This window comes from Brassica oleracea, chromosome C3 (genome assembly GCF_000695525.1).
Source record: "Brassica oleracea var. oleracea cultivar TO1000 chromosome C3, BOL, whole genome shotgun sequence".
Lineage (NCBI taxonomy): Eukaryota > Viridiplantae > Streptophyta > Magnoliopsida > Brassicales > Brassicaceae > Brassica > Brassica oleracea.
In genome coordinates, this window is record NC_027750.1 from 30,546,686 (window position 1) to 30,556,499 (window position 9,814).

At 33.0% G+C, this 9,814-nt stretch overlaps 1 pseudogene; it reads left to right on the forward strand.

Annotated features, from left to right (window-relative positions):
• The first annotated feature begins 243 nt into the window (after positions 1-243).
• On the forward strand, positions 244-4,891 carry LOC106335221 (annotated as a pseudogene).
• Positions 4,892-9,814: the final 4,923 nt, after the last annotated feature.

The following is a 9,814-nucleotide window of genomic DNA, read 5'->3' on the forward strand; positions in this document are numbered from 1 at the left end:
GATTTTTTGGTTCTATCGGATTAAATGGGTTGCTAATACACTAGAACCGAACCAAAGCCGTTAATTGTTTGGTTACTTCGGATGTAACCGGATCCGAACCGGAACCGACAAGTACCAAACCGTATCGATACGGTACCATTTTCTCTAGTTCCGAAATATCTGAAATCCAAAAAACCCGACCCGGATCCGAACAGGTTATCCGAATGCCCAGACCTAGTGAAACCAACCAACTTAAAGAAAAAGAAACTCTAAATTGAAATTCATTCATTGTTTTTCGGTGATTTCGGAATGGTAATTAACAAAAGGGATTGAAATTGAAGTCCTTGGGGACATTTTCCGCCTGATTGTCAATGGCATCAGCTCAGGTTAAGCCTAGCTCGCGGAGGCAGGAGGTCGCCGAAGCTGGACGCCGTAAGGTAAATCGACCCCCTCCTTGTTCGATTCTCTCGTTACTTTGAATCATCATCAAATTTGTCCATGATTATTAGAATTGAGATTGAATGTTCTTAATGGTTGTGGTTTTCTGAATGTGTTCAGCTTGAGCAGTTCCGAAAGCAAAAAGCTGCCAAGAAGGCATCACAAAGTAATAATACTACTACACAGCCTGTTGTCTCAGATTCACATGGAGATGTTGTTGTTGCATCCATCATGTCTAATGGGCAATCTTGCTGAATCGAGTGGAGGTTTCGATCAAAGGGATGATTTTCCCTCTCCTTCTTCTGGAAGCACTCTGCTTTCAACCTCGGTGCAAATGGACGGTTTCATGCATGGCGGTGGATCAATCTCATCCCCAAAAGGTACGTGGCTTTCATATGAGATTGCTGAAACGATTTAGTGCGTTCTTTAAAGGGAATGAACAACCTAATTGATCTTTACGGTTTTTGTTGCTAGACTCTCTACAACCTACTACCACGATGGCAGGATTTGTTCACGAAGTTGACAAAAATGAACATGGGAGTGGTCAACTAAGAGGAGGTAGCAGTATTGTGCAGAAGTCGAGCAGTTATTTGTTTACTTCTCCCGAAACATCATCCGAACCTTCAGATTACAGCGTAAATATCGCAAGCTCTTCGCCCTTGTACTCAGCTATAAATGAATCAAGTGCGAAGAGAAATCGTCCATCTTTTCTTGATTCCCTTCATATTTCAAGAGCTCCAGAGACTCAGTATCAACACCCTGGGAAGGAGGCGGATCTGACTACGCCAAGTGGTTCCCAACTCACGCCAGCACGTACCACGGATAATAGACAGCAATGGACCATCATTTACAAGTGAATCTCCTTATCCATTTGAAAAATCCAGGAGTCCTTTGTTTCCTGTTGCCAATGGAGTAATGCCTGGTTTTACTGATTACTCCATGCCAAAACAAAATGATGATTTTAGTACTTTTGCACCATCTTTTGTTTTGTATATGTATTGTCGATATGCTACTAAATATTTTGAAAGTTATGTTTTGATAATGAGCGAGAAAGGGTATGCTTTTCTCATTTAGAATAGTTAATTGGGAATTGCTCACACGATAGATGAAGCAATTTGTCAAAGATTTGTCATTGATGCCTCTCACTTGTGGTTTATATTCTTTTTAAATTGTCATGCATTTTAATTTTATGTTACTTCAGGATCCTTGCTTCACTATCGCTCTTTGTACACCCTTTTTGACCTACGGTTTCATATTTCCACTTGTAGCATATTGAGGATTTGACACAAGAAAAGTTCTCATTGCAAAGGGATCTTGATGCTTCACGTGCTCTGGCAACATCCCTAGCATCTGAAAATTCTTCGATGACAGACACTTATAATCAGCAGGTACTTGAAGAGTTATGGCATCCTAGTTTCATAGTGTCCAGCATACGTAGAGAACAAGCTTAACCATTTGTAGTAGTTGACTTATCATTTACATTACTCATGCTTCATTGTTCGCCAGAATTTTCTGTCATGTGGTTTGGGATTTATGGGAAATGCAAAGAGTCTTATAGTTCATGATTTGGACGGATGTGAATGAGTCTCTTTTTGAAGTGCCATGCTCTTAAACCATTTTAAAATTATTTAATCATCACTGCACTCACAAGTGAGACAGAGATGGTTGTTAAACAAATAATTTTGAGATTATTTCTTCAGGATGTCTACGTATTTAGCATTTACTAAGCTTATCTACTACTGAGAGTGAACGATGTCTTATCTACTGTTGACTTGTGTCCACTGATTTTTGTAATAGTCACAAACCTCCATATGAGGCAATGATTCATGTAATGATTGTTCTCGCTTCTATTTCATCCAGAGAAGTTTTGTCAACCAACTAAAAGATGATATGGAGAAGCTTCAGCAACAGATCTAAGAATAAATGGTTAGTATCCTGTTAACAACCTATACTCAACTAAAAAATTGGTTAGTTGGTAACTACCTATACAACAAAACCCAGTTGTCTATGCCCTAGCAGTATATTTTAGCAAAGGATGATTTTGCATTTTGCTGCACTTACATGTTATCCAAAATGCTCAATGTTTACTTATGAGACTCGAAATTTGAGTATTCCTGAGTATGATTCTGGATGTGCATCCGTATGCCGTGTTCAGTCATCTGCTGTAGCTATTGTCTAGATTTTTCCAAAAGTTGTTACTTAATTCAACTCTGTTTCCTTACAGGCGGAACTTGAATCCTTCAGAATTGAGTATGCAAATGCACAGCTCGAATGTAATGCTGCTGATGAGCATTCCCAAATACTGGCTGCTGAAGTCATCAGTTTGGAAGATAGGGTAATAACTACCACATTAGTTCTTAAGAACGAAATAACATTTTTAACTTATTGCAAATGTGTGGAATGACATTTTTAGTTTAATTTTTGGATTTTATGCTGTGAAGATGTTTGTTTCCTCTACCCTCAGATGCTCATATTCATCTGTTTAGCGGTTGACTTTATCGTGGAACATATATAGGTTCTCAGACTCAGATCTAGTGAGTTAAAGCTGGAGAGGGAACTGGAGAATGCACAAGCAGAAATGTTATCTTACAAGTATGCTCTTTACTGTATTGTTATTTACCTACCAGTAATTCCTATGGATTTTTTGAGATATATAATTCTCGTCTTTAACTATCACCTGTTGTAGGAAAAAATTACAGAGCGTAGAGAAAGATCGCCAAGACTTACAATCTACTATTAAAGCTCTTCAGGAAGGTAAGTACACTGCAAAGTAATGTGATCCTACAAATTCTGTATAAATCTTATACACTTCATCGTCCATTTCAGAAAAGAAGGTCCTACAGACTATGATGCAGAAAGCTTCCTCTGGTGGAAAATCCACTGACCTTGTTAAAAGCTCCACTAGCAGGAAAAACGCATCAACCTCTACCGAAGGTCTTGGTAATGGTCCTCCTATAAAATCACAGTAGTATATGCTCACTATTATGGAAATGTGAAATATATTTTGGATACCTGAACTAATATATCTGCATTTTCGCATCCTTATAAACAACTTCAGGTTTAATCATATGCCTACGTAGACTCTAGTTGATGGGCTGTATAGTCTTCCAAACCAGGATTTTACTATTCTATAATCCCATCTTCTTGTTTGCTTTTTGCAATTTCAGATACTATGTCAGGGAGCTCCAACCAGGAAACAGATTCTACTGCGCTGCTCGAAAGTGATTCGTCTAACACCACTATCATTCCTTAAACTGGGCAATTAACTCTTGAAGGATTTTCATTGAGTGTCCCAGATGATCAGATGAGAGTGATTGATAACATTAATACGCTGATTGCTGAGGTAGTGTTCATGGATTATTAATGTGAAGTTATCTCAGATTTTTTTTTGTTCTTTAGCTGTGAGAATAAATACTCTTCAAGTGTTACGATGCTCTGCCATTTCTCAATGTGGATGACAACATGAGAATTATTTTGCATCTTTGGCTGCAGTTGGCAATTGAAAAAGAGGAACTGGTGCAAGCATTGTCATCTGAGTTATCTCGAAGTGCGCATGTGAAGGTACATTAACATCAACTGAAAAGCATGAAAATACAGGAACTAGAACGTGTCTTCTTTATATTCGGCGACTTGTAACAACATGTCTGACTGTGCTTTGTATATGGTTTCGTCCTTGTTGGCTCAAAATCCCACGCCATTTTTATATGTTCGTTTAATGTTTATGTGTTTATTAGGCACATTGTGTTTATATTTTTCTCATGTTTGGTAACCATAGGAGTTGAATAAAGAGTTATCCAGAAAACTTGAAGTGCAGACGCAGAGGTTAGAGCTACTAACAGCACAGAATATGGCGATAGACAATGTTTCACGTCCAAACCAGCCAGATTCTCATGTTGTTCAAGAGAGACCACCGATTGCAGATGAGGGCGATGAGGTACACACACACACACTCTCTCTTTCTTCTCTGGAAAAGATGAGGTACACACACATTAATCACTTTCTCTCTTTAGGTGGTGGAAAGGGTTCTAGGATGGATCATGAAGATGTTCCCAGGAGGGCCATCGAAAAGAAGGACGAGCAAGCTCCTCTAATGCACTACTTGCTCAGCCTTGACCCTTGTTTCCATTCTGTACATCCCGGCATAGCCATGGACCGCTCGCTATTGCTTCCTTCTCCGTTTTGTTTTGGAAGACCTTTTGGATAATTGATCCAAAATTTTGGGTTCATTGGAGTTGAGTAAAATCAAGAAGACAGCAGAAATGGTATAGTGAGACAGAGACACGTTTATATATGAGTGCGTTTTTGTTTGACTTGAATTTTGTAACTGTTTTTATAGTCTTAAGGTTAAAGGTGTTCCAGCCAATATGCTAATTACAAAAAAAAAAATCGGTTTGGTTTTGTATTTCACTGTTTCCATTTTAGATTCAAGATTCGGTTAAGCAAATATATAAAACAAGATTAATTGTTTGTCTAATTTCATCTTTTACTGTGCTTTGATTCTATAAAGAGTAGACATGTTGATATACATTCTAGTCTAATACTCTGGGGAAATGCAAAAATTTAGATCAATGCAATTGAGTCGGTTTGAGAATTGTGTTGGTTCAATGCTTTCTGGTTATTTTCGGTTTGACACTTGTAAGACAAGGATGTTAGACGGATAAGAGTGAGAGTTGTTGTAGACGTCATCCTTTTTCCGAGCCATCTCTGTGATTGAGATAGCTGGTTTGTTTACAAGTGAAAAGTCCAGCTAGAAAGAAAGATAATCATCCATCAAAGTAAAACACCACAAACAATAGGCACACTCAAAGTAAAATAAAATTGATGTACCTTCTCCATGTTAATTTTGTAATATAACGTTTTCAAAAACTTATGCACCGAATTAATTGAATAATAAACCAAAATTAATTATATTAGCATATTTCAAAGTAAAACATCATAACTGAAAACGTTGTAGCTACGTTTGAATTCATATCCTTTGAAAATACATAATAGTGTTTATAAATGCTTATATTGATCTAAAAAGTAATAGTATACTACACTTAAAATGAAACTACCAAAAGATGTTGTGTAAGATTTTGTTAAAGGTTTTCAACTATTTAATTAAAGATTTTGGGAACTGTATATTAGTAACAATATTCAGGTTTCATCTATTCAAGTAATAATTTTTAGTACTCTTAGAATTAGTGATTTTTAAAGGTTTCAACTATTAAGTTTTATTTTAGACGAGAAAAATATAAAGGTTATGATATATTAAAATATGTAGCACATTATATCCATGCAAAATTCATGTATATATCAAGTATAATTTTTATTGGAGAGAGTAAAGGCTCTGAATTAGTTATGGATATATAGGTAAAGGTTTATTTGAACCTAAAAAATGCTGTCAAAGTCTTAAATCCCTATAATTAGAGCTCAAAGTGAGAGAATACATGTTGTTCGAAAAAATCCCTATCATTGTCAGGTATATTGATTATTTTTTAATTAATTAAATTTTGAAACCAGTTTACTTTTAATTAGAATAGTTTTATATGTTTGTATCTACATCATGCTATTAATTGTACGTACAATCAAGATTGATAAATATGTAGTAACATTATTAAGAGCTAAAACCAATTTAAAATATTTATTTTATTAAAATGTAGATGAAAATGATGATCATATATTAAAACATTTCATGCATGTAACAAAAAATTTGTAAGGTATATTGATTAATTAAATTTTGAAACCATTTTAATTTTAATCAGAAGAGTTTTATATGTTTGTATTTCCATCACGCTATTAATTATACGTACGATCAAGATTGATAAATATGTAATAGCATTATTAAGTGCTAAACCAATTTAAAATATTTTTTTATTAAAATGTAGATGAAAATGATGATCATATATTAAAACATGTGAGAGATGCATGTAACAAACCAATTTATCAAAATACATATTTGTAGAAGATAACTCAAGATAAGAATTTATGTATTCTCTCAATGATTGTCCTTATGACATTTTCGTATTTTCAATCAAGTTAGACTAGAAAACTAAACAAAGATTTATTTTCCTTTCTTGATTGCATACATATATAAATAATTTAATTAGATATGTAGACATGTAAAGATTTTATATTTTTTGCATTTACCAAAAAGCTATGCGTTGATGGATCAACAGTTAACAAATAGACTTATTTTCTAAATTGTAAATGTATTTACATATATACTTCAAAGTTTTGAACTTACATTATATATCAATATATGTGAGAGATGCATGTAACAAACCAATTTATCAAAATACATATTTGTAGAAGATAACTCAAGATAAGAATTTATGTATTCTCTCAATGATTGTCCTTATGACATTTTCGTATTTTCAATCAAGTTAGACTAGAAAACTAAACAAAGATTTATTTTCCTTTCTTGATTGCATACATATATAAATAATTTAATTAGATATGTAGACATGTAAAGATTTTATATTTTTTGCATTTACCAAAAAGCTATGCGTTGATGGATCAACAGTTAACAAATAAACTTATTTTCTAAATTGTAAATGTATTTACATATACTTCAAAGTTTTGAACTTACATTATATATTAATTTAAAAGTGGAATTCCTAGTTCTGTTTAAAAAAATATAATTAGATATGTAGTCATGTAAAGATTTTTACATCTTTTTGCATTTACCAAAAAAAGTTATGCGTTGATGTATCAAAAATTAACAATTAGACCTATTTTATAAATTGTAGATGTATATACATATATACTTAAAATTTTTGAACTTACATTATATATTAATTTAAAAGTGTAATTACTACTTGTGTTTTAAAATTAAATTATTTACCGGATAGCAAACTTGTAGATCCATCATTAATTAAATATATAATAAAAACACATATGTACATTTATATATATACACATATATATGAGATTTTAGTCTTTGAAAATCACATATTTTTATATCTTGACTGAATTTTCTTTTGGTTTGATCCAAGATGTAAATTACTTTCAAACAGTTGGCTCCATTGGCTCAACGTCCAAATCAATATTTTCTAGGAATCAAAACATCAAAACTGTTTGATATCTTAGAATCTGGTTTGAAGTATTTTGAAAAACTTTGGTTTGGGTTAATAACTAAAAGAATCAATTTCTAGATCAACAAGAGTCTTAAAATAAACAGTTTTGAGATCTTACTACAGTACTATGAAATGAATATGGTGACCACGTCCGGCAGACGAATCTCATATGTACTGTAGCACCGCATTTTTCTGTAGAGTTTTGGGATATTAGAGATATTATGGTGATATTATCTATCAACAGTAATCTTCTTTTTTTTTTGAAAAACTATAAATAAGCAATGCGTTCAAGCATCCATACAATGAGTATATACTCTTTCTAAACATATCAATTTTTTCGAAGCATTGTGTTCATAGTAATAATGTTTAGGCTCTTTTTTATCGCATGAATGAGTTTAAAAAAAAAATAAAAACTTATGCTAGATTAAAACATGCATCAAGTTATATGTATGCAAAATCCATGTATATATTAGGTATAATTCTTATTGGATATAGTAAATTAATATAAGTCATGCATTAATTTTGGAGATATGGAATTGTAAAGGTTTACTTGAACTTACAAAATGCAAAGTGTTAGATATCTATCATTAGAGCTCAGAATGAGATAATACAATTTATACAAAGACATATTTGACAAATGCGAGTGAATAAAGACTGTGTGAAAATTCTGATGGTTATAATCAAGATTGTGTAGTATACAAAGAATTTTTAAGATGCCTCAATTATTTTTTACTTCATTTAAATTTTGAAACTCGGTTAGTTACTATTGAAGAAGTAGTATATGTTTGTATTTCCATCATGATATTAATTGTGCTTACAATCAAGATTGATAAATATGTAATAATGTTATTAATAGTTAAAACAACTCTAAAATGTTTATTTTTTGAAAATTTTTATTTTGTGAAAATTTTTATTTTGTGAAAATGTTTATTTTGTTAAAAAAATCTATCTTGCTAAAATATTTATTTTGTTATAAAAATAATTTTGTTAAAATGTTTATTTTGTTAAAATGTTTATTTTGTATTGATGTACCATATATTAAAATCTGTGAGAGATGAATGTAATAAACTAAATATTAGAAATAATATGAGCAAAATTAATTTCATTGAGATAGTATATTTCATTTATTTTTGTGAAAATTTAAACTAATAAAAAATTCTAAAACATGTTTAGACCATCATTTGTAAAAAAAAAACCCAGAAAATAGAATTATTTTGATTGGATTATATGATTTTAAATCACATACTAAATCATTTAGTTATATGAATGTGATTTAATCTTACATTTAAATGTGAAGCTTAGAATTATGATAGGTTACAAACGTATTATTAAAACAATAATGGTTTTTAAATAAATCACTATTTTTTGGAAAGACATAAATTTTCACAATGAATAAATATCTCTTTCACCAATTTTGTTAAATAATGTGACAATCTAACAGTTATAACTATAAACATATATATTTGCCATCTTTTATTTATAAAACAATCATTTTATAATTTATTTCTGTTTTAAACTTACTTTTCTTTTGCTATTTTTTTTTTATTTTTCTTATATACCAAAACCTAAAATGAGTAATTCATTTTGGTTTACGCTTATAAATGCATTGATTTCTTTGTTTGATTTGATGTAAAAAAGTCCAAATAAGATTAATGAGGGTTAGATAAATTTTGAAGCATAAATTATCGATATCTTGCATATTTACATTTTCTTATCCATTTATTCATGTGCATTTTCATCATATAGATTAGGATTTAGCCATGTATAGGTTGCATTTTGCATACATATGTCTCTATTAGGTATTGGAGTACCACATGGAGTTACTGGAAACATTTGGGTGCATTTGGAGCTCAGAGGAGGTGATTAGAGTAATCTTTGGACGAGCACTACCTGGAGCGACTTCCCGGAGCGACTACATGAAGTCGCTGTACACCACATCCCAGAGCGACTTTCCCAGAGCGACCGCACGAAGTCTCTCGCGTTTTCACGTCCGGAGACACACGGTTTTGACCCCTGGAGCGACCTCCCAGAACGACGTCCTGAAGTCGCTCCCGATGTTCAGAGCGACCTGTTGGAGCAACACACCAAGGTCGCTCGCGTCCTCTCGTCCGAAGACACCAAAATCGAGCATCCTGGAGCGACCTCTCAGAGCGACCTACCAAGGTCGCTCTCAGCCAGAGCGACCAGCCAGAGCGACTAGCTCAAGTCGCTCGCGTTTTGACGGGGCGAGACACGAAGAAACGCGTCGGGTGCGACCTCCTGGCAGCGACTATGCTAGGTCGCTCCGCGTGTTTTGTTTGGACGAATTTTATGTTATTTCAGGGGCCTTTTGGTCATTT